This window comes from Chlorocebus sabaeus, chromosome X (genome assembly GCF_047675955.1).
Source record: "Chlorocebus sabaeus isolate Y175 chromosome X, mChlSab1.0.hap1, whole genome shotgun sequence".
NCBI classification, from domain to species: Eukaryota; Metazoa; Chordata; class Mammalia; order Primates; family Cercopithecidae; genus Chlorocebus; species Chlorocebus sabaeus.
The window spans coordinates 71686290-71708302 of NC_132933.1; the positions used below are offsets into that span (position 1 = coordinate 71686290).

The 22013-nt window shown below is 36.4% G+C and overlaps 1 protein-coding gene and 1 pseudogene across 1 annotated transcript in view; both read right to left on the reverse strand.

The window, feature by feature from the left end:
- SH3BGRL (SH3 domain binding glutamate rich protein like) overlaps positions 1–22013 on the reverse strand; it is a 101984-nt gene that overhangs the window by 26247 nt on the left and 53724 nt on the right. The window lies entirely within an intron of this gene.
- Positions 7377–22013, reverse strand: part of LOC140710844 (vacuolar protein-sorting-associated protein 36 pseudogene) — a 28584-nt pseudogene continuing 13947 nt past the window's right edge.

A 22013-nucleotide genomic window follows, 5' to 3' on the forward strand; every position in this document is an offset into this window, starting at 1 on the left:
AGCCACTTTTTTGATGCCAGATATTCCTCCCACCCTTTAAGTACTAATGCCTGTGGAATGTACAATATGACTACATGCATTCTTTTTACCTAGGATTTGAATACAGGGAGACATTGTTCATAGTTACTGTTTGCACACAGATTCTTATCCATTCGCAACTAGCAAAGAACTTCCTTATTCTCCAAATCCTAGAACAAAGCTGATCAGAAGTAGGAGTCCTCAAAAATGCCCAGAGCCCTACAGAGTATCCTTCTAGCATATCCTATGATAAAGAGATAGCATCTGCTTTACCAAAACACAAAAAGGTTAAAGCACAACATTTTTACAAGATTTAGGGCTCTGGCCACACATATGTTACGGGCTTCTCCACCATAGAGAGACACTTCAGGCTATCAGAAGGTGCTCTGTAATTATTTCCAAATTCAGGAGGATTTCAATTTGAGGCTGTGTTCTGAAAAGACTGGAAGACAGATACTGTCTTCTTATAATTCATATTAGTAAGAGCTACCATTTGTAGAAGGTCAATTAAGTGATAATAGCTATAGTGGGCACTTTGCATATATTATTTCATTGAATAGTTATAGTAGCCCAGCAAGGTAGATATTATTATCTCCATTTTGCAGACTAGAATACTGAGATTCAAACAGGTTAAGTAAGGCCGGGCGCGGTGGCTCAAGCCTGTAATCCCAGCACTTTGGGAGGCCGAGACGGGCGGATCACGAGGTCAGGAGATCAAGACCATCCTGGCTAACACCGTGAAACCCCATCTCTGCTAAAAAATACAAAAAACTAGCCGGGCGAGGTGGCGGGCGCCTGTAGTCCCAGCTACTCGGGAGGCTGAGGCAGGAGAATGGCGTAAACCCGGGAGGCGGAGCTTGCAGTGAGCTGAGATCCGGCCACTGCACTCCAGCCTGGGCTACAGAGCGAGACTCCGTCTCAAAACAAACAAACAAACAAACAAAAAAAAAACCAAAAAACCGGTTAAGTAAATTTATCCACAGTCACAAAGCAACTGGGTGTCAGGACTGGAATTCAAACTTAGCTATCCCTAACTCTAAATCTTAAGTTTGTTCCACTATGTTTCACTGTCTAGCCTCATGATATTTTATATGGCTTTATTCTTGAGTTTTATAGAAGGTCGACAATCTTTTACAAAGAATATCACTTTTGATGTGTTCTTGCTAAATAATTTAAATCTAACTTCTACTTACTGGACTGTGATTTTGCTTCCTTTTTTATCCAAATGAGTATGTACACAATTTAATCAATCTCTACATCATTATAAACAAAATCAATGGAATACCCAATTTCAACTCTAAGATCTTCTGCTTCTAGGGAAGGATCAGTGTTCGACTCCTGTCTAACAATGTTAGGAGCTATAGTTCAATCAAGATTAGAGTCCGAGTACACATTGAGCCTAATGGCCACTGTTCTTACCCCAATAGAAGTAAAAATAAAATAAAGATAGTAGTTATGGTCTGAGGGAACTTTAATTACAATTATAAGGTCATATGTTCCATACTAGTAGATAATTTAAATGATGGAATCTAACAAGCCCTTAATCAAAGTTTGGCCTCTTTCTGCTACAGGTAAGTGGTTATATTAGGGCTGGGCTCATAAGAAGAAACAGTGAGACACAGACCCCACTTTAGAATGTGCTAGCAATGGGTTATGGAATTCTATATGTATTAAGTCTCTCTCTGCATTGCAGATACAATTGTATTGTAAAGTATAATACAATAATTATTATTTATTAAGTGCTTCCTATGGGCCAGGCACTGTGCTAAGCTCTTTACATGCTTATTTTGTTTAATTCTAACAATAATCTTATGAGACAGCTGTTATTATTTTCATTCCAAATTCATAGACAAAGAGACAAATGCTCAGATGGATTAAAGAACATGTTCCAAGTTACACAGTTACGCATGCTCTGTCAGACTAAAAAGCACCATTTGAACACCAAGCCTACGAATAACAAAATCACGCACTACAATGTATGTTGTCTCATGCTAATTAGACTGTCTGCCAACTTAATGAAGCCTACCTGAGTGCAGATATGACTCATAATACGTTTATATCACGCTTAATTCTAAAGTTTGGCCTAAGAAAAATCAAGAATCCCTGTTGGCTATTTTGAGTATTTTGAAGGTTTTATACACTATAGATTTTTTTAGGTAATCATTTTGTCCTTTCCCAGTCTGAGATCATGTGATAATGAAACAAAGAAACATGCCAGCAGCAATAAAAGCCTCCTGGATCTTTAAGATTCTGTAAGAAAAAGTTTCTGGGAAGAAGCAATGATTCATATGAATTACAATGACTTGACCAAAAGAAAGTCCTATCTCCATTTGAAATTGTTTTCATGTATTTAGTCAAATAAAGTGTGACGTTAAGAACATTGCACAACAGTGCTTCCACAACGTGTTTCCACAACAGTGTCAGTGGCTTGTGACCATAGGTGGCTACAGAAAATCAGTAGTAAAAGGGAATAGAGGAATAGGTACTTTAGGTTGTTCTGGGGGCTTTGGGAGTAGGTGCCCTTAAAGCAAAAGCCTTCCTTGAAACAAATCACACTGTCAAAAGCAAGTACCAACACTAAATATTTGTGACAAGTGCTAGCCTAATATATGTTGACCTTCCATTTCAAAAATTTCTGCCTAGAGTTACACTAAGATTTTGAAAGCAAACAAACCAGTTCATTCCAGCCTCCACTTCCCTGCCCTTATCACTACCACTATCAATCTGGTACAGTGAGTTTCTATGTAGATTTCAATTCTCTCTAGGGGAACTTTGTCAAGGGACAAGTTCAAGAATCTAGAGAATCAAGGGAATCTGACTAGTTATAAGGACCATTAAGAGCTATGAAACGATGATTATTTTATAGTCCATAAGATGTTCTCCAACTCACCACCTTCTCTATGCAACAAAGACAATCCACATCCTAAAACCACACTTCGGACAAATGCTACAGTGCTTCTAATTTTGGTCAGACAGATTCTCCAGGCAGCCTTCCCATATAAGGATAAGCACAAATACACAAACCTTCAAACAGGCTGATGTGAGGTCACAGGGCAGGCATATGCAAACCAAATTTGGTAGCTAAATTCTCCAGCTCACAACAGATACTTTAAAAAAAAAAAGACTGTAACTCCAAACTCCAAACTATCAGTTCTTGAATCACAAGAAAAGTAATAATCAATTAATCTGTTCTTGTTAGTGTTAACTGGATGACAACTATGATCCAGTCTACTGTGTGTAACATTAGCTTTTTTTCTTCTTTTACTTTTCTACTGCAGAAAACCCTACTGTAATATGTGCTGCTAAAGTGGATACATACAATAGCAGAGTACTGCATCTGAATAAATAAATTAGTCTAATCTGTCCCTGTACACAAGGAAATACAGATTTCCCAAATGTCCTGTGAGAATAGCCTCTGATCCATTGTAGGAAAGGCACTGTCCTACACTGTGACCAGGAAAAACATCCATAGACATGACATCATTTGATATGAAGGGTAAGGCAGTATTCTGAGGGTATCCATGTCTTCCACTTGAACTCCAGGGTAGAATAAGACCCTTAGAAATGGCCCATGGCCATGAAGAAAAGATAATTCTCCCCACTTCTCTCAACCAAAACACTTGGATTTAGGACAGGTAAAGATACTGTCTTCCCAGTAATCAAAGAGTTCCTAATAGCACTATCATATGCCTTGGCAATTTTGAAGGCTGTTAATTAAGTCAGTCCAATAAAATCAGAAGTATTTTGATAGCATGCACCTCGAGTCATGGAAATGTTCATGTTATTTGATCCAGTAATTTCACTTCTGGATTCCTAGTTTAAGTAAATAATACAAAAGACGGCAGAATTCTGAGTCTGAAAGTAGTTATGCACTGTGTTCTGTTGTTTTTGTTCATTCATTTGTTTTCAGTAGTGGAAGATTGAAAGTTGCCTGCATATCCCATCATTTGGAGATAAAATAAATGTTTGATGGCATGGACAGTTGAAAGAATGTTGTGAGCACGCTGAAAGTGACAGCTATATAATTTTGCAGCAACAAGAAAAAATGTTAATATCAAAAGTGAGAAAGGAATTCTGGAGAATAATGTATTTGCTCTGATTTCAGCAGTAAAAAGGAGAACTGTGCATATTTTTTAAAGACTAACAGGAAGTCAAACACCATCATTATGATGGCTTAGAGACAGCAGGCATAAGTACCTAGCACCTTGCTCAGGAGACTCATCGAACTGTGCTGGGATCATGAGATTATGGGGATTTTACCCCCAAACTTTTCTAATAGTGTTATATAGCTTTACAAAATTTTAAAAAATCAATTCATAGGTATTGAGCTCTTACTAGATGCAGCATGGTATAGTGGAACGACTGTAGATTGTGGAATCTGTGACCCACTCCAGTGTGGCCCCACCATGTTCCTGCCTCCTGGTATTCACTCCCTTGTATGCTTCCCTCCCCTTGAGTGTGGGTAGGATCTGCTATTTGCTTCCAACCAATAGAATTTGGCAAAGGTGATAGGATGTCATTCTAATGATGATGTTATGTTATAAAAGACTTTTTCTAGAAGACTCACACTAGGGTCTTTCTTTGGTGGCTATGAAGAAGCAAAATGCCACGAGCACTATAGCCTCAAAGAAATGAATTTTGCCAACATTCACATGAGCTTGAAAATTGATTCTGCCATAGTGGAGCCATCAGATAAGAAGTCAGTCCTCGCTGACATCTTGATTGTAGTTTTTCAGAGAACTTAGCTGAGCTGTGCCAGGACTCCTGACCCATAGGCACTGTGATGTAATAAGTGTGTGCTGTTTCAAGCCACTAAGTACTTAGTATTTGTTACACAGCATAGAAAACTAATACAGAACCTGACTGACTTGCATTTTAATCTCAGATCCTCCATTTATCTGTGTGACTGAGCAAGTTGATTAACCTCTCTGAGTCTCAAATTCTTCATCCATCAGTTGAGAGTCATAATACCCATCTCTTAGAATTGTTGCACAGAAAATTATATATAACAGATGCAATATGCCTATTGCACTTCCTGTCAAAAAATAAGCTAGATTGCTAATTATAAGTTCTCTCATGGCTCATCATGTTATCTAGCGCCTGCTGTCGTATCTGACCCATAGCAGGTATTCTATAAATATGCAGAGAATAAATAAATAAATAAATGATAATAAGTGCTCAAGGATTGGTAGCTAGTATTTTAAATATACATAACGAACTAGAGATATATAGAGTTGAGAGAAAATCCCTCCCCTCAAGCTATTAAAACTAATGAACGACAGAATAGTGCATCAACCATAATATAGGAAAGTCTTTCTAGGGCAGTATAATAGTGAAGGTATGTAAATGAAGAACTGGACTTTGGGATCAAACGTAAGAAAACTGTATCTGCACAATTCAATAAAATGTGTCTTAAGTTGCTGTCACTATCAATAGAAACAACAAATAAGGCAGATAAAGTGTTTAAAGAAAGCAATATAGTTGCTAGGTAGCACTGTCAGCCAAGTAGTTTACGATATGCTGGGCTGATGCCTGAGCATTAATGAAGCCTAATGACTTTCCTCACTCACATCATGGGGCTCTGAGAAACAAGATAGGCTGCTTTGTATGCCCAGTAAATGTTTAAAGGATCACTGGGAGACTGTAAATTTCTCCCTGAGAAACTTAAGAAGGCATAACAATTTATTGAATTACAGCAAAACTCCAAAAGTGTTGTGCTCAGAAAAACAGCTGACCAAAGTAAGAAATTATATCTTGATAATGATCCATTAAAAAGGAGCTTCTAAAGTAAGAGAATCTAATAAGAAAGTTGACTGGCAGTTAAATACTGTCGAGCAATATATTTCTTGAGCTCTAAGTCAATTCCCATCAAAGAACATCCTGCCAAATTGTAAAATTGCTATTTTCTTAGATTGACTGCAGTATTTGGCACCTATTAAATTGTTTCAAATGCAAAAGCATTATCTCTCCCAATGAATAGATAAATCTGAAGCAGCAGAAAATGTTCTAAAGTGAAATAAATCTGAACCTCAATCCCTACACTCAAAATCTACTCAAGTACTTAGCTAGTGTTCACTGTGAAAATCCACAAACATTTGTTTCTGAAAAAACGGGAAAACCAAAATCATTGTGAAATAATGAGGAGTAAGGAAGTTATTGACATAATCTCTGAACGTCCCTCAAATCATTCTATGAAGAAGGCCAATAATACCCAGAGAAACACACATGAAAATTCTCAGAAATGCAACTCCTAATGATTCTAGGTTGAAATAAATGTATTTCTCCACTTCTTTTTATTTTTCCAATGGGAAAAAAAAAGCTATTTTTACAAATGCCTTGCTGTATTTTCATCCCAGTAAAATGTCTCTTTGCTAGAACCAAATTTTCTCTCAATACAACAAAAATATTTTAAGGCAATGGCTTTTTTAAACTCAAAAGTGTTATTACAGTGGCAACCATAAATAACTGAACTATAAATAAAGTGAAAGAAGGGGAGCAAAACAGAAAATTATTCAAAGAGCACTGACCTATTGCTAATGGCATCACTCTGACAGAATCTCAACCTAACACTCACTGTGAAGCAAGCCATCAAATCCAGGAAAGAATCATAATCCTTTGGCATATTGATCAAGTTCACTGAAATGGCACACAATGCCCCAATTCAACTTATATAAATTTGTTTTATATACCCTTAATAATTATTATTCTATTAAATGTCTAATAGCAGAAGATACCAAATCTTTGTACACATTATATAACTGGGTAATTTCCACAGAAAATTCTGTCAGAATTTTAGATCACAAGATCAGCTTTCAAAACAATGAAACCCTTGTCTAACTAAATAGCATGCTTTATTAACTTCATATAATGAGACAAATAGGCATGCCTTTATTTTTTACACACTGAAAAATTAAACATAGCCACCCATTTCAAAACTAACCTTTAGTTACAGTCTATTCAGGGTAAAAGAGTTTAAATGGCCTCTCACAAACATAAGATGATTGCAATTTTGTTTTTTAAAAGAATTTGTGGCGGGGCGCAGTGGCTCACGCCTGTAATTCCAGCACTTTAGGAGGCTGAGGCAGGCAGATCACGAGGTCAGGAGATCAAGACCATTCTGGCCAACATGATGAAACCCCATCTCTACTAAAAATACAAAAATTAGCCAGGTGTGGTGGCGCACACCTGTAGTCCCAGCTACTGGGGAGGCTGAGGCAGGAGAATCGCTTGAATCTGGGAAGCAGAGGTTGCAGTGAGCCGAGATCGTGCCACTGCACTCCAGCCTGGTGACAGAGCGAGACTCCATCTCAAAATAAATAAATAAATAAATAAATAAATAAATAAATAAATAATAAAGAAGTTGTAAGAATCTCCACAAAGCAATGCATATTAATAAATGTTGCTTAACAATCTAAAATCTGTTTATATCAATGCCTCTTCAAGGCTGCACAGACTTAGTAGGTAGATAAGTCTTGATCAAGTTACTTTCACACACAAAAATACTGCATTTCCCTGGTCACTCTCTCTAGGCTGTTCTGGGAAAATAACTGTTAAACATCTGTCACTGATGGTGGGTCCATATGGTAATCATCATGCCTCAAGGGCTCCCCATGACTAAAGAAAACAAACACAACAAAAGCAAATACTACCTTTTCAGACTATGTTAGCTGTAACATTGGGCTTTTTCCTCTACAGTTGGTAAAGTGATAAGATTTCATTACAAAGGAAATTAAACACCTTCTTTTCAAGGGAGCCTAGCAACTTAGATAATTGTTTACCCACCAAAACAAATTTATTTGCCATAGGAAGAACAACTAGTCTGAAGCCACAGCAGTGTGCCCCAGATGAACATACCAGAAAGCACTATGAACGTACTCTCAGACACAAGCCAAAAAAGAATGTTCCAAACTTCCCAGCTGAGAACAACTGCCATACATTACCTAATTAGTTAAATAAGACCAGAATCAAATGATCCAAGAAGTTAATCAACTAGTAAACAAAGGGTGCTAAAATAAAAGGGGCTTGGATCATATAATTCTATGGGCTCATTACTGAATTTCTGTGCAATTAATTGTTAGCATAGTTATTTGAACTATGACTATCAAGAACAAGAGTATGTCCAGAAATAAGAACTACTGTCAAGAATGGTGGAGTCTGAGATTTCACCCTACTTGTAAACTAACTTGTAAGCCTGCCATAGTTTTAAGGATGCTGGCAGATAACATGAGACCCCTGGGCCACAGAAACAGCAGTAATCAGAGTATCAGCATTTTCTTTTACCTGCTTACTGATTCTCAATTTCTACATGATGATACAGAGGGAAAGGATACACAATCTGAATCCTTTATACTGGGCAGTAAGCAAATTTACCCTTTGCTCTGAAGGGTGACACTATATCTTTCAAGGATATTTGCATCTTTGAAAAGATAATACAGAACAAAAGCGGTCAGTGCCACTGCTCACAAGATGTATGAAAAAGCAAGAGACCAGTAAAAAATCGTATGCCAACATCTACCATTTACAACTTATTTTGACTATTATAAAGTGTCCAGATTTTTGAAAAGGAAGGTCATCTGAACATCAAATGTTATGTTGGGTGATTAAAGACTGTAATTTCACCACCTGGTTGAACAGAAAATGGTGGGTGTTAAGTTGTATAACAATTCAATTAAAAATAGGAGTCATGGATGCTTGAAGAATCCATCAACTGCCAGGCAAAGTGGCTCATGCTTGTAATTCCAGCACTTTGAGAGGCCAAGGTGAGAGGTTTGCTTGAGGCCAGGAAATTGAGGCTGCAGTGATCCATGACCACGCCACTGGGTAACAACCCAGGTAACAGAGCAAGCTTGTCTCAAAAAAAAAACAAAAAACAAAAAACAAAAAACAAAAAAAAAAACCCAACAAAACAAACAAAAAATAAAAATATTCCATCAAGCCAGACTAAACTCTTCTATCTCCAGGGATGATAATACAATTCCTTCATCACTCTCTTGTTAAGTGAGTTATTTATTTGTGAAATCAATTATCGTGATCCACATTACATCTTTACCTATTTTCACTCCAAAAGCAAATCTCCATATATTTATCAAAAGACAAAAAGTAAACCATGGCCTCATTTTAAAGTATATACCAGCTGCAAAGCATTTATTCACTCTATGAACATGCTTTTGCCTTAAGCATTTTGATCCTGATTCACAGAATCACTTATTGGCATAAATCTAAAAGTATTCAAGTTGAAAAAAGAAAGTAACATGTCAGCATCCTTATTGAAAGTAAAGTGCATGAAAAAAGAACTTTAATGTCTGGTGTTATTACTCAAGTGTTGTGTAAGCAGAACTGCTTTTTTCTCTTGTTTTGTTTTAATTTTATCAATATTAGTAGTAAGTATAACTTAAAGGAAATAAAATTGTAGAAATTCAAATACTCATTTTACCCACTGATTTTTAAAAATGCTGAACTGCTTACTGAAAATGTGGCTAAAACCTGTTGAAGATCCAGTGGGAGGCCATATATTAAAACAAGCTAGTCCAACCTGGGACCCGCAGGTCACATGTGACCCAGGATGTCTTTGAATGTGGCCCAACATAAATTCATAAACTTTTTCAAAACATTATGAGACGTTTTGGAATTTTTTTTAGCTCATCAGCTATCATTAGGGTTAGTGTATTTTATGTATGACCTAAGACAATTCTTTTTCCAGTGCGGCCCAGGGATGCCAAAAAACTGAATACCATCTTTACTGAAAAGCGAAGTTCAGTTATAAGCCAGTTTCCATGGTGAGAGAGTAAGATACATTTTCGCCATTAAAATGATGCATGCATATGCACAAGTGGAAGGATTTATTCTAAAGTATCTTAGGTGATTTATGCTAAAGTATCTGAGATGCTTTATTCTAAAATATCACTTAGTGATCCAACAATAGATAACTTATTAAAATATATCTAATTTACCTGAGCGTCGGACTAACTGACAAACAGGTATAACTGACAGCAAACAGGTATTGGATTCTGCCCATTATAACCTCTCTAAAATTTGAAAAGGGTACTAATCATCTCTGTGCTTCTGTACATCTCAAGTATGTTTCAGGTATATCTCAGGTAACATCTCAGGAATGTTTCTTTGTTTGTTGGTATAGATGCAGTTTCTGTAAATATTTATGGATATTTTAAAATATCTACATGATAAATATTTGTTAACGATTCTTCATCATAGAATACTGCAACTTTTTAACATTAGATTTGAAACAGACCAACACCTAAGTGACTATCTTTTTAGGGGAACAGGAAAAAAGCACTAAATATTCCCAGCCTTCCAGAATATGTAGAATTCCATATAAATAATTCAATTTTTCTTGATGTGAAAACAAGTGGAAGCATTAAGAAATAATTTAAAAAGACTGCTGCTATGTAGTAATTGTTTTTTTGAAGTTCTAATAAATTCTCAGTTGATCGGGGTTTATCTCTTAGCTCAATGTCATACAACCTCTACACGACGCAAGCATATGGACAAAAAGGATTTTAAACACAAAACCCTTAGCTCTGTGTCATAAATAAACTTGGGTAACAACGCAGGCCTTCCACTGAGTCATCACGGCAAAGATGGCCCATCTTCTGTGCAAGCAGCAACCTTTCTTTGGCTAGAAGGACAGACATGCCCACAAGCTTACCAAACTCTTCCGATGTTAGGGATCCCTTTTCTGAAACTGTCTCCAGGGCCTAGGCCACCATTTCCTCTTCCTTGTGAGACTGAAGCTCAATTACCATGACGCCACTGTCAAACACACGGAGCCTGAGAGGTAATTTCAGTGCTTCCAGCATCTTGCACGCATTCACTAAATCTTCTGGTGAGAGTAATTCCATTCCTCGAGCTCGGTTTACTAAGCAGTACACCTCCGTGAGTGACATTATTCCCCCTCGTTCCTCTAAAGGCACCTGCAATATTCCAGCCAGCTGTTTGGTCAATTGCATGTGTTACTGTGTGCCTGAGCCCTAGGTTTCTCTGGTAACTGGGTTAGCTATTCCCATGCTCAGCAAGTAGGATTTAAACCTGATGGTCTCATCTTCTGTGATGTCACCTTGTTTGTCTTTAATTTTATTAGCAATTGATTTTGATAACTCCACCATTTCCTTAGCCTTGATCATTAGTTTGCTGAGGTCTTCACAGGCCTGTAATCCCAGCACTCTGGGAGGCCGAGGCGGGTGGATCACAAGGTCAGGAGATTGAGACCATCCTGGCTAACACGGTGAAACCCTGTCTCTACTAAAAATACAAAAAAATTAGCCGGGCATGATGGTAGGCGCTTGCAGTCCTGCAGCAATTTTAAAAATGATTAATACTTTTTCTATATTCTTCAGTTCATGTTTCCAAGAAATATCCTAGCAGTGGAAGCTACCCCCGAAGTCCTGTAGGTTAGTTCTGGTTCCACAGCCTCGGTTTTCAGAAAGCAAAAAAAATTAGAAAATACTATTTTTGTTTTAGAATGTTTAAAGTTTAGTGGGACATTAAAATTCAATTTGCCATACTTCAGTGAAACATATGTGAGAATTATACATTTTAAATACTTATATCATATGCCAGACATGACACTAAGCACTGTGTCTCATTTTAATTAACGAGAAAGCAGTTCTCAGAGCAGTTTAACTTTCTTGCCCAAGAGAACACAGCTAGAAAATGGTGGAACAGAGATTCAAACTAAACAGCTCAACTTTAGAACCCATGATCTTTACCACCATATTATACAAGAGGAAATTAAAGAATTACGTCCTAAATAAAAAAAAAAGAATAACAGTAATTTGTTAAACAATCAGGAAATTTTTCATACTAAAAATTGAAAACGGGAAGCTAGCTAGTCAAACCAATGGAAAAAAAAGAGTGGCTTTAAAATAATAAACAGAAAACTATAGTATTAAAATATAAAATTACTTTAACAGTTAAAAACATATTTTAAGCAGTTATTCTAATAAATATTTTTGTCTAATACATTTTCCAGCATTCATTTCTTTTCAAGTATAGAATTGAAATCAAAAACATATTTTCAATGGTATTGCATAAAATCCATTCAAATACAAGTAATTTTCATAAAATGTCCCAGATTGCCAATTTAGTTTATGATAATCAGTAGAGAGCTGGGTGTCCCTTGACTTATGGAAAGTCTTAGGAGGTTTCTTTAATTATGCAGTCTTCATTAAAAATCAGCAGGACTTTTTATAAATATCACAAACTTAAGATTAGAAGCTATGGTATAACTTAAAGCAGTATTGTTTTAACTCTACCTGATGGTGTATTTATGAATATATTTTATTTGAGGTTTTGCTGAATGCATTCATTTCCTAAATAAACACACATCTGCTAAACAGAGTACAATTCTTATCACAACTTCTGGTCAATATAATTTTGGGGTTCACCTACATGCAGGTATGATTAATGAAGGTCTGGAAATTCCAGTCTTTCTTACCCCAACATTGTGTAGCCAGTTTGACCAAAAGTTAAGGCTATAAAATTTCTTGTAACTACTACATGTGCAGACACAGATGGAATTTATTTGTAATGTTAAAATTTTCCATTCAAAGAACTGCTGCAATTATTTTGCTCTTTTCTATCAAAATGTCTGATATATTGTAGCAATCTTTCCATGTAGCCTAGCGCAGAATAGGGGCCTCATCAACCCCAATAGCTTCTTGGCTAAGAAGTTATTTTCATAAAATGGTCTGGTCTGGAAAGGAAATTTCCATCATCTTTGCTTATTCAGCAGAGTATCAGGTCACAAAATGAAGCTGTCTAGCTTTTCCATCCAACAGGGGGACCAGGTATATTTGGATACATTCAATGACTGCCTAGTGCCTATTATCTACTAGTACAATTGAAGGAAAAGATGGCTCATGACTGTGAACAGTATTTACTGAGAAAAAGAAAAGCTTAAACTAAGGTCTAAATTCTGCATTTTTATTGCACCTAGGGTGCTTTATGAATAACAAGAATTTGGCCTTGAAAGTTTGTTCTGAGGAGAAAAAAAATAATTGAAGTTGGTAAACTTTATATAAATCAGGCTACTGTATATCGTTGAAGGCATAATTTCAACTATACTTAATAATTTCTTTTAAATGTGGAAAAGGAAAAAGAAGAGGATGAGTACAACACCAAACTTGGGTTATACCAAAGTATTATGCGGGAGACTAGGAAGGGAAATAATCACCTACCATTATAGTTGGGACTATATATATATACACACACACACACACACATATATATATATATATTTTTTTTTTTATTTTTTTTTTTTTTGAGATGGAGTCTCACTCTGTCACCCAGGCTGGAGGGCAGTGGCAAGATCTCGGATCTCGGCTCACTGCAACCCTGCAACCTCCGTCTCCCGGGTTCAAGCGATTCTCCTGCCTCAGCCTCCCGAGTAGCTGGGACTATAGTCACGTGCCACCATGCCCGGCTAACTTTTTGTATTTTTAGTAGAGACGAGGTTTCACCGTGTTAGCCAGGCTGGTTTCGATCTCGTGATCTCATGATCTGCCCACCTCGGCCTCCCAAAGTGCTGGGATTACAGGCATGAGAGAGCCACTGCACCCGGCCAGTTGAAACTATTTTTAAGAAAGAAAAAGCAAGTGCATAACTCCAGAACATGGAGACAAGATGTTGCTTAGTATACTGCATTAAAAAAAAAACAGTTAAAACCTTCATTATATTAAAAATATTTTTATATTTTATTTTAAATTATACACTGTGAAATTCACTTTTTTTGTTGTACATTTCTATGAATTTTAACAAATGCATAGAGTCACGTAACTACCATAGAGAACAGTTTAATTACTTCCCAAAAAGTTCCTTTGTACTGCCCCTTTAGAGCACTAGTTTTTAAGATTAAAATTTCCGTTCACCGATATTCTTCCTAACTACTTGCATAGTTACTTTCTGGTTTCTTTCAATCACTTTGTTGAATAAGAGTTTAGCTTTTTCACAAAAACACAAATGGATAACCGTCTGTGTGTCAGGGCAGCAAGTATTTATTAAGTACTCATTCTGAGCCTAGGAGTGTTCTGGGGACTACAAGAGAAGGCAAAAATACTACATAAGAAGGGAAACTATAGGCATGTAAAACTTTGCAGACATATAAGATATTCTGTAATGGAATGCTTAATTGCAAGATTCACATTACAAAAGGGATTGTTAACAGGATTCATGAGTCCCCTAATATAATGTGTATGTTATAAGCAATAAAATGAGACAAGGAAATCAGTGAGGAAAATTAGTATAAGAGAAGTATGCAAGATAGGTTGAAAATAGATTGTAGTTAAGAAATTATTGTTTAATCCAGGTCTGAAAGAACAAGGGTCAAGTGGAAGATATAAGTTGTAAAAATGCAGAGGAAATTTACTCTCTAAGAGACATTATTAAAATAACTAATGAGATTTGCTGATGTATTGGTTGGGAAAGATTAAGAATTAAGAATTATTCAATCAAGCACTCATTTAACAACTATTTATTGAGCTGAGACTTTTCTTGACACTTGTTCTAGGTGTCAGAGGAAGAGCAATAAAGATAGCTAAGTTTTTTTTGTCTTTTTGTTTTGTTTTCCCAAGAAGGTGTATTAGAGCATGCCTCAGCCACTTGGAAATAACAACATAGTTCATATAGATAAACTCTGTGAGCTTTAATTCAAGAAGGAAAATGAGGATTCACCAGAATTGTGAGGAACATCCCAGATCCTTGGGAGAAGAATGTCAGCAAACAGGCCCTGTGATGGCATAGAGCTGATAAAAGTGAGAAAAAATAAAAGTGATAAAAGTACATGAGAGAGGCAGAGAGCCTCCCACTATGATTCATCTTTCCACTGGGGATCCAAGAAACTCAGGCCAATGGACAGCGCTTTCTTTCTCCCAACCCCTGGAGCTAACATGGGAAGAGGCTTGAAGACACTGTGAGGGAAAGACACCAGGAAAAGCTGCGGATATTTTCCCATAGCCAAGACTAAGAGCAGGATGCGATTTTTAATCCGGGTTCATAAAAGTCAGTCATGCAACCTGGTGGCACAACAACGCAGGCATTGTAGTCCTTCGCCAGAGATTGGAAATTCTATTCTGGAGTTAAGTAGGGGGTCTCCACAGCCAAAACTGTGAAAAGTGCCTCAGCAGTAGGCACTGGAATTGTGCTCTGCCCTGCCATAAGCCTGGGTAGGGAAGAGAGCTGCTATAGCAGCTGTCTCTTCTGGACAATGAGACTTGCCACCAGGGCCAGCTTGTTGACCTGGAACTAGTCTGTGTGGGCCAGTGCTGGGTGCCCCAGCCTAGTCCACTGAAATTGTGACACAGCAGGGCCCTCATCAAAGAGTCTCTCGGTAAATGAGAATCAAGTATATACCTAGCTGTGTTGAGTGCAGCCAGCTCTTACCTGTAAGTGCCATCTACGGGCTTGTAGGTTTATCTGCATGGTACAATATAAAACCTGCTGACAGACATACACTATCTAGATTCACAAAGATAAAAAGACATAAGATTCAAATAAGCACAATCAGAAAGGACAAAGGTAACATTACAAATGACCCCACAGAAATACAAAAGATTCTCAGGAACCATTATGAACACTTCTATGCACACAAACTAAAACACCTAGAAGATATAAATACATTCCTAGAAACACACAACCTCCTGGGATTGAATCGGGAAGGATCTGAAACCCTGAACAGGCCAATATTGAGTTCCAAAATTGAAGCAGTAATTTTAAAAAACTTTCCAACCAAAAAAAAAGCCCTGAACCAGATGGATTCACAGTCAAATTCTACCAGTCAAAGAAGAACTTGTACCCATTCCTCTGAAAGTATTCCCAAAACAAAGCGGAAGGAAATCTCTCTAACTTATTCTAAAAAGCCAGCATTACCCTAATACCAAAACCTGGCAAAGTCACAAGGAAAAAGAAAACTACAGGCCAATATCCCTGATAAACCTAGACACAAAAATCCTCAACAAAATACTAGCAAACTGAGTCCAACAGCATGACAGAACGTTAATGCACCACAATCAAGCAGGACTTCATTCCGGGGATGCAAGGTTGGTTTAAGATATACAAATCAATAAATGTGATTCACAACAAAAACAGAATGAAAAACAAAAGCCATATAATCATTTCAATGGATGCAGAAAAAGCTTTCAATAAAATCCAGTATCCTTTCATGATAAAAACCCTCAAGAAACTAGGTGTCAAAGAATCATACCTCAAAATAAAAAGAGTAATCTATATCAAACCAACAGCCAACATCATAATGAATGGGCAAAAACTAGAATCATTTCTCTTGAAAACTGCAATAAGACAAGGATGCCCAGTGTCATCACTCCTTTTCAACATAGTACTGGAAGTCCTGGCCACAGCAATGAGGCAAGAGAAAGTATAAAAACATCCAAATAGAAAAAGAAGTCAAATTATCTCTTGTCACAGACAATACGATTCTATACCTAGAAAACCCTAAACACTCTTCTAAAAGCCTCTTGGAAATGATAAACTATTTCAGTACAAATTTCTAATACAAAATAAATATACACAAATCAGTAGCATTTCTATACAACAATAACATCCAAGCTGAGAGCCAAGTAAATAATGCAACTCCATTACAATAGGCACAAAAGAATAAAACACCTAGGAACACATCAAACCAAAATGTGAAAGATCTCTATAACAAAAACTACAAAACAGTTCCAAGAGAAATCAAAGACAATACCAACAAATGGAAAAACATTATATGCTAATGATTTGGAAGAATAATATTGTTAAAATGGCCGCACTGCCAAAAGAAATCTACAGATTCAATGTTATTGCTATCAAACTAAAAATAACATTCTTCAGAGAACTACAAAAAAAACTATTTTAAAATTCATATGAAACTAAAATATTGCCCAAATAGCTCTAGAAATCCTAAGCAAAAACAACAAAGCCAGAGGCATCACATTATCTGACTTCCAACTGCACTATAAGGCTACAATAATCGAACCAGCATGGTACTGGTACTAAAACAGACTTACTGACTAAGATAAAAAAAAATAGAGAACCCAGAAATAAAGTTGCACATTTACAGTCATCTGATCTTTGACAAAGTTTAGAAAAATAAACAATGGGAAAGAACTTCCTATTCAATAAACGTTTCTGGGATAACTGGCTACCCAAATGCAGAAGATTGAATCTGGGCCCCTTCCTTAAATGAAGTACAAAATTTAACTCAAGGTGAATTAAATATTTAGATGTAAGACCTCAAACTCTAAGGATCCTAGAAGAAATCCTAGGAAACCATACTGGATATCTTCCTTGAGAAAGAATTTATGACTAGGTAATCAAAAGCAATTGCAAAAAGCAAAAAAAAAAAAAAAAAAAAAGAAAGAAAAAACAAATAAAAATTGACAAGTGTAACCTAATTAAAGAACTTCTGCACAGCAAAAGAAATTAGTGCCAGAGTAAACAGACCAGAAGGTGAGATAATATTCACAAACTACACATCTGACCAAGGTTTAACATCCAGAATCTATAAGGAATTTAAACAAATTAACAAACGAAAACAAGTTAACTCCATTACAAATGGGCAAAAGACATGAATAGACACTACTCAAATGAAGATATATAAACGGCCAACATACATATAAAACAATGTTCCACGTTACTAATCATCAGAGAAATGTTAATCAAAACCACAATGAGATACCATTTCACACCAGTCAGGATGGCTGCTATTAACAAGTCAAAAAACAACAGATGCTGGCGAGGCTATGGAGAAAAGGGAATGCTCAAATGAAGATATATAAACGGCCAACACACATATACAACAATGTTCCACGTTACTAATCATCAGAGAAATGTTAATCAAAACCACAATGAGATACCATTTCACACCAGTCAGGATGGCTGCTATTAACAAGTCAAAAAACAACAGATGCTGGCGAGGCTATGGAGAAAAGGGAATGCTTATATGCTGTTGATGCAAACATAATTTATTTCAGCTACTGTGGAAAGCAGTTTGAAGATTTCTCAAAGAACTTAAAACAAAACTAACATTTGACCTAGAAATCTAATTGCTGGGTATATATCCAAAAGAAAATCATTCGACCAAAAAGACAATGTACTTGCATAGTCATCACCGTACTATTCACAACAGCAAAGACATTGAATCACCCTAGGCGCCCATCAGTGATGGACTGGACACCATAAAATTATAACAGACAGAACTATCTGAATAAAAAGAAAACTAACATGGTACAGCAAAACAAGATGATATATTCAGTAATTTCTATCTTTACAAGTTAAGAGGTTTTAATTTATATATAAATATAATGGTTATTCACACAGTAAGGCATGAACAATCAGTAAATTAATGCAATGTACTTCTCTTTTGCCTTCTACTTCCACGGTTACCTGCTGATATAACTGCTTCTGCATTTTAAGATCTCTTATTACATAAAAGCAAGCTTGCCAAGCCTAATCATTGTGTGCAAAGGAAGAAATCTGGAAAAAAAAATATACATACCTAGATATTTTTTGTGAAATATGATGTGAAATGTGAAAAAATACACTTTCACATAAAAGTCTTGTTATTTCTACTAGATAACAGAGTCTCCTCAAGGGCAGGTCTCACATCTGATTTATGTTGGTGTGCCTCAGAATACAGAACAGAGTGCCTTATACATTGTAAGTACTCAATAAATACTTTTAAGTATAGGCCTATTCAGAGCAGAAAGCCTTGTTTAAATCACAATGCATTATTTGGATAGTTCTCTCATGAGAATACTGACAAAATCTATTCTATTGATGCTGTAATCACTGTAAAATCAGTTACTAGCAGTATTTTTGTCTTTCAATCAAAGCCTGTTTTGGCCTAATTCTAAATCAGAAGACATTCACTGAAGAAAAGCAGAGTATATTGACTTTCAGGCCCAAGAACTAAACCAGAAAAGAGGGACGCAAAGTAATGAAGCAGGCAAAAATGCTCTGCTAGCATCTGACACCTTCTAGGTTTTTCTTCCTCTGCCTATCCCCAAGTTCTAAAATGACCTTTGTTTGTGGACAGGAAATAATCTTTCTTTTACATGAACACAGGGAGGGGAACATCACACACTGGGGCCTGTCAGGAGGTGGAGGGAGGGATAGCATTTTGAGAAATACCTAATGTAGATGATGGGTTGATGGGTGCATCAAACCACCATGGCACGTGTATACCTATGTAACAAACCTGCACGTTCTGCACAGGTATCTGAGAACTTAAAGTATAATTAAAAAATAAAATAAAAAAAGAATCTTTCTTAAAGCTGTTAATCAGACACTTGATTCATGAGCTACTAGAAATCCATTTAAAATTGGCTTAAGTTTAAAGCTTACTATATATTAATACATACAACTGGTTTTTGTTCTCTGCCTGTCTACTTTGAGAAAGCAAACAATTCGAAGATGATAAATACACCTTAGGGCAACAAGCATGACATTACATGTTGCATGTTGGCATAATAACCTAAACTTCATAAAATAGGAGGCTCAGCTAAACTTTTTCATAGAAATGTACCCTGTCAACTAACATTTTAAATATTAGATTAGGTGATGTCTCGTTACTTAACTACAGTCCTACAACTGATTGACAGAGACAACTACATGAACATAGTCCCAAATGAACATAATGTGTCCAGTCCTGTAATTTATGTGTTCCCCCTACCACTCCTTTCTCTTGGATTTTTTTCCTACATTTTTTGGTCTGTGTTTCCTAAAGAATTGTGAAGATTTGCATGGAAAAGACATACATTAGATACAAGGATTTTAGAAGTCAAGAAAGAAAGCCAACTTTCGTAGAAAAAAATAACTCAATAAAGATGACTAAATAAATTAATAAAATGCTGTAAAAATGTCTGACATATGATAAGCTTTCAATTAATGTCAGTTGTCATTATTACTGCTATCATTTCAATAGGTGAGGGAGACAATGTGGTGTATTAACAATAATACTGGACTTTGAGTCAAATTTGGTTCACCATTTGGCTATTTGACCTATTAGACATGAGGTAATAAGCAAATCACTTAAATCCTCAAAGCCTCAGTTTCCTGAGGTCCAAAAGAGGGACACGAGTTCTTACCCTCATAAATTATTATGATTATTCATGTAAATATATTAGAATATATGTAAAAGACCTGTATAAATACAATCAAGTAAGAATTTAAGTATTTTTTATTTTTTTTATTTTTGTGAGCACATAGTTGGTATATATATTTATGGGGGACATGAGATGTTTTGAAACAGGCATGCAATGTTAATAATCACATCATAGAGAATTCGGTATCCATCCCCACATCATCTAGAATCGGGTATCTATCCCCACAAGCATTTATACTTTTGTGCTACAAACAATACAATTATACTCAGTTGTTTAAAAATTTAGCAATTAAGTTATTATTGACAATAGTCACCCTGTTGTGCTATCAAATAGTAGGTCTTACTCATTCTTTCCAACTTCTTTTTACCCATTAACCATTCCAATCTCCTCCCGACCCTCTCACTACACTTCCCAATCTCTGGTAACCACATTTCTACTTTCTATGGCCATGAGTTCAATTGTTTTGAATTTTAGATTCCACAAATAAGTGAGAACACATGGCATTTGCCTTATTGCGCCTGATTTATTTCACTTAATATAATGATCTCCAGTTCTATCCATGCTGTTGAAAATGACAGGATCTCATTTTTATGACTGAATAGTACTCCACTGTGCATATGTACCACATTTTCTTTACATTTAATTTATCTGTTGATGGACACTTAGATTGCTTCCAAATCTTACCTAATGTGAATGCTACAACAAATATGGCAGTGCAGAATACCTCTTTGATATATTGATTTCCTTTCTTTGGGGTATATCCAGCAGTAGAATTGCTGAATCACATGGTAGCTCTACTTTCAGTTTTTAGAGGAACCTATGAGCAGTTCTCCATACTGGTTGTACTAATGTACATTCCCACCAACAGTGTATGGGGGTTCCCTTTCCTCCACATCCTCACCAGAACTTTTTATTGCCTGTCTTTCTAGATAAGCCATTTTAACTGGGGTGAGATGATATATCATTGTAGTTTTGGTTTACATTTCTCTGGTGATAAGTAATGTTGAGCATTTTTCCATATTTCTGTTTGCCATCTGTATGCCCATTTTTAGATTGGATTATAAGCTTTTTTTTTCCTCTAGAATTGTTTGGGCTCCTTATATATTCTGGTTATTAATGCCTTTTCAGATGGATAGTTTGCAAATATTTTCTACTACTCTGTGGGCTGTCTCTTCACTTTGTTGATTGTTCCCTTGCTGTGCAGAAGCTTTATAACTTGATGTGATCACAGTTATTCATTTTTGCTTTAGTTGCCTGTGCCAGTGCAGTGTTACTCAAGCAATTTTTGCCCAGACCAATATCCTAAAGTCTCCCCCAATGTTTTCTTGTAGCAGTGTCTTGTAGTACTTTCAACATCTCAGATTTAAGTCTTTAATCCATTTAAATATGATTTTTGTATATGGCAAGAGATAGGGGTCCACTTTCATTCTTCTGCATATGGATGTCCAGTTTTCCAGTACCATTAATTGAAGTGACTCTCTGTTTCCCAGTGTATGTTTATGGCACTTTTGCCAAAAATGAGTTTATTGTAAATGTGTGGATTTGTTTCAGGGTTCTCCTATCTGTTCTATTGGTCTGTGCGTCTGTCTTTATGCCAATACCATGCTGTTTTGGTTATTATAGCACTGTAGTATAATTTTGTCATGGGATCCTTGGGGTGTAATTTTGCAAGCTAGAAAACTCTGTAGCTGGCAGGACCTTGTGCTTCAGTATTACTTACAACTTCTAGGCTTATTCCACCCATTCAGTTTGGCAGGCTGCACTTGGCTCATGCCACTGTCCTGGATCCCATACCTCCCAAGGGCAAGCCAGGGGCAGAGAAGTGAGGGGTCTGTGGGTGAGCAAGTGTGGGGACCAGACACTGTGCAAAGCCAGGCA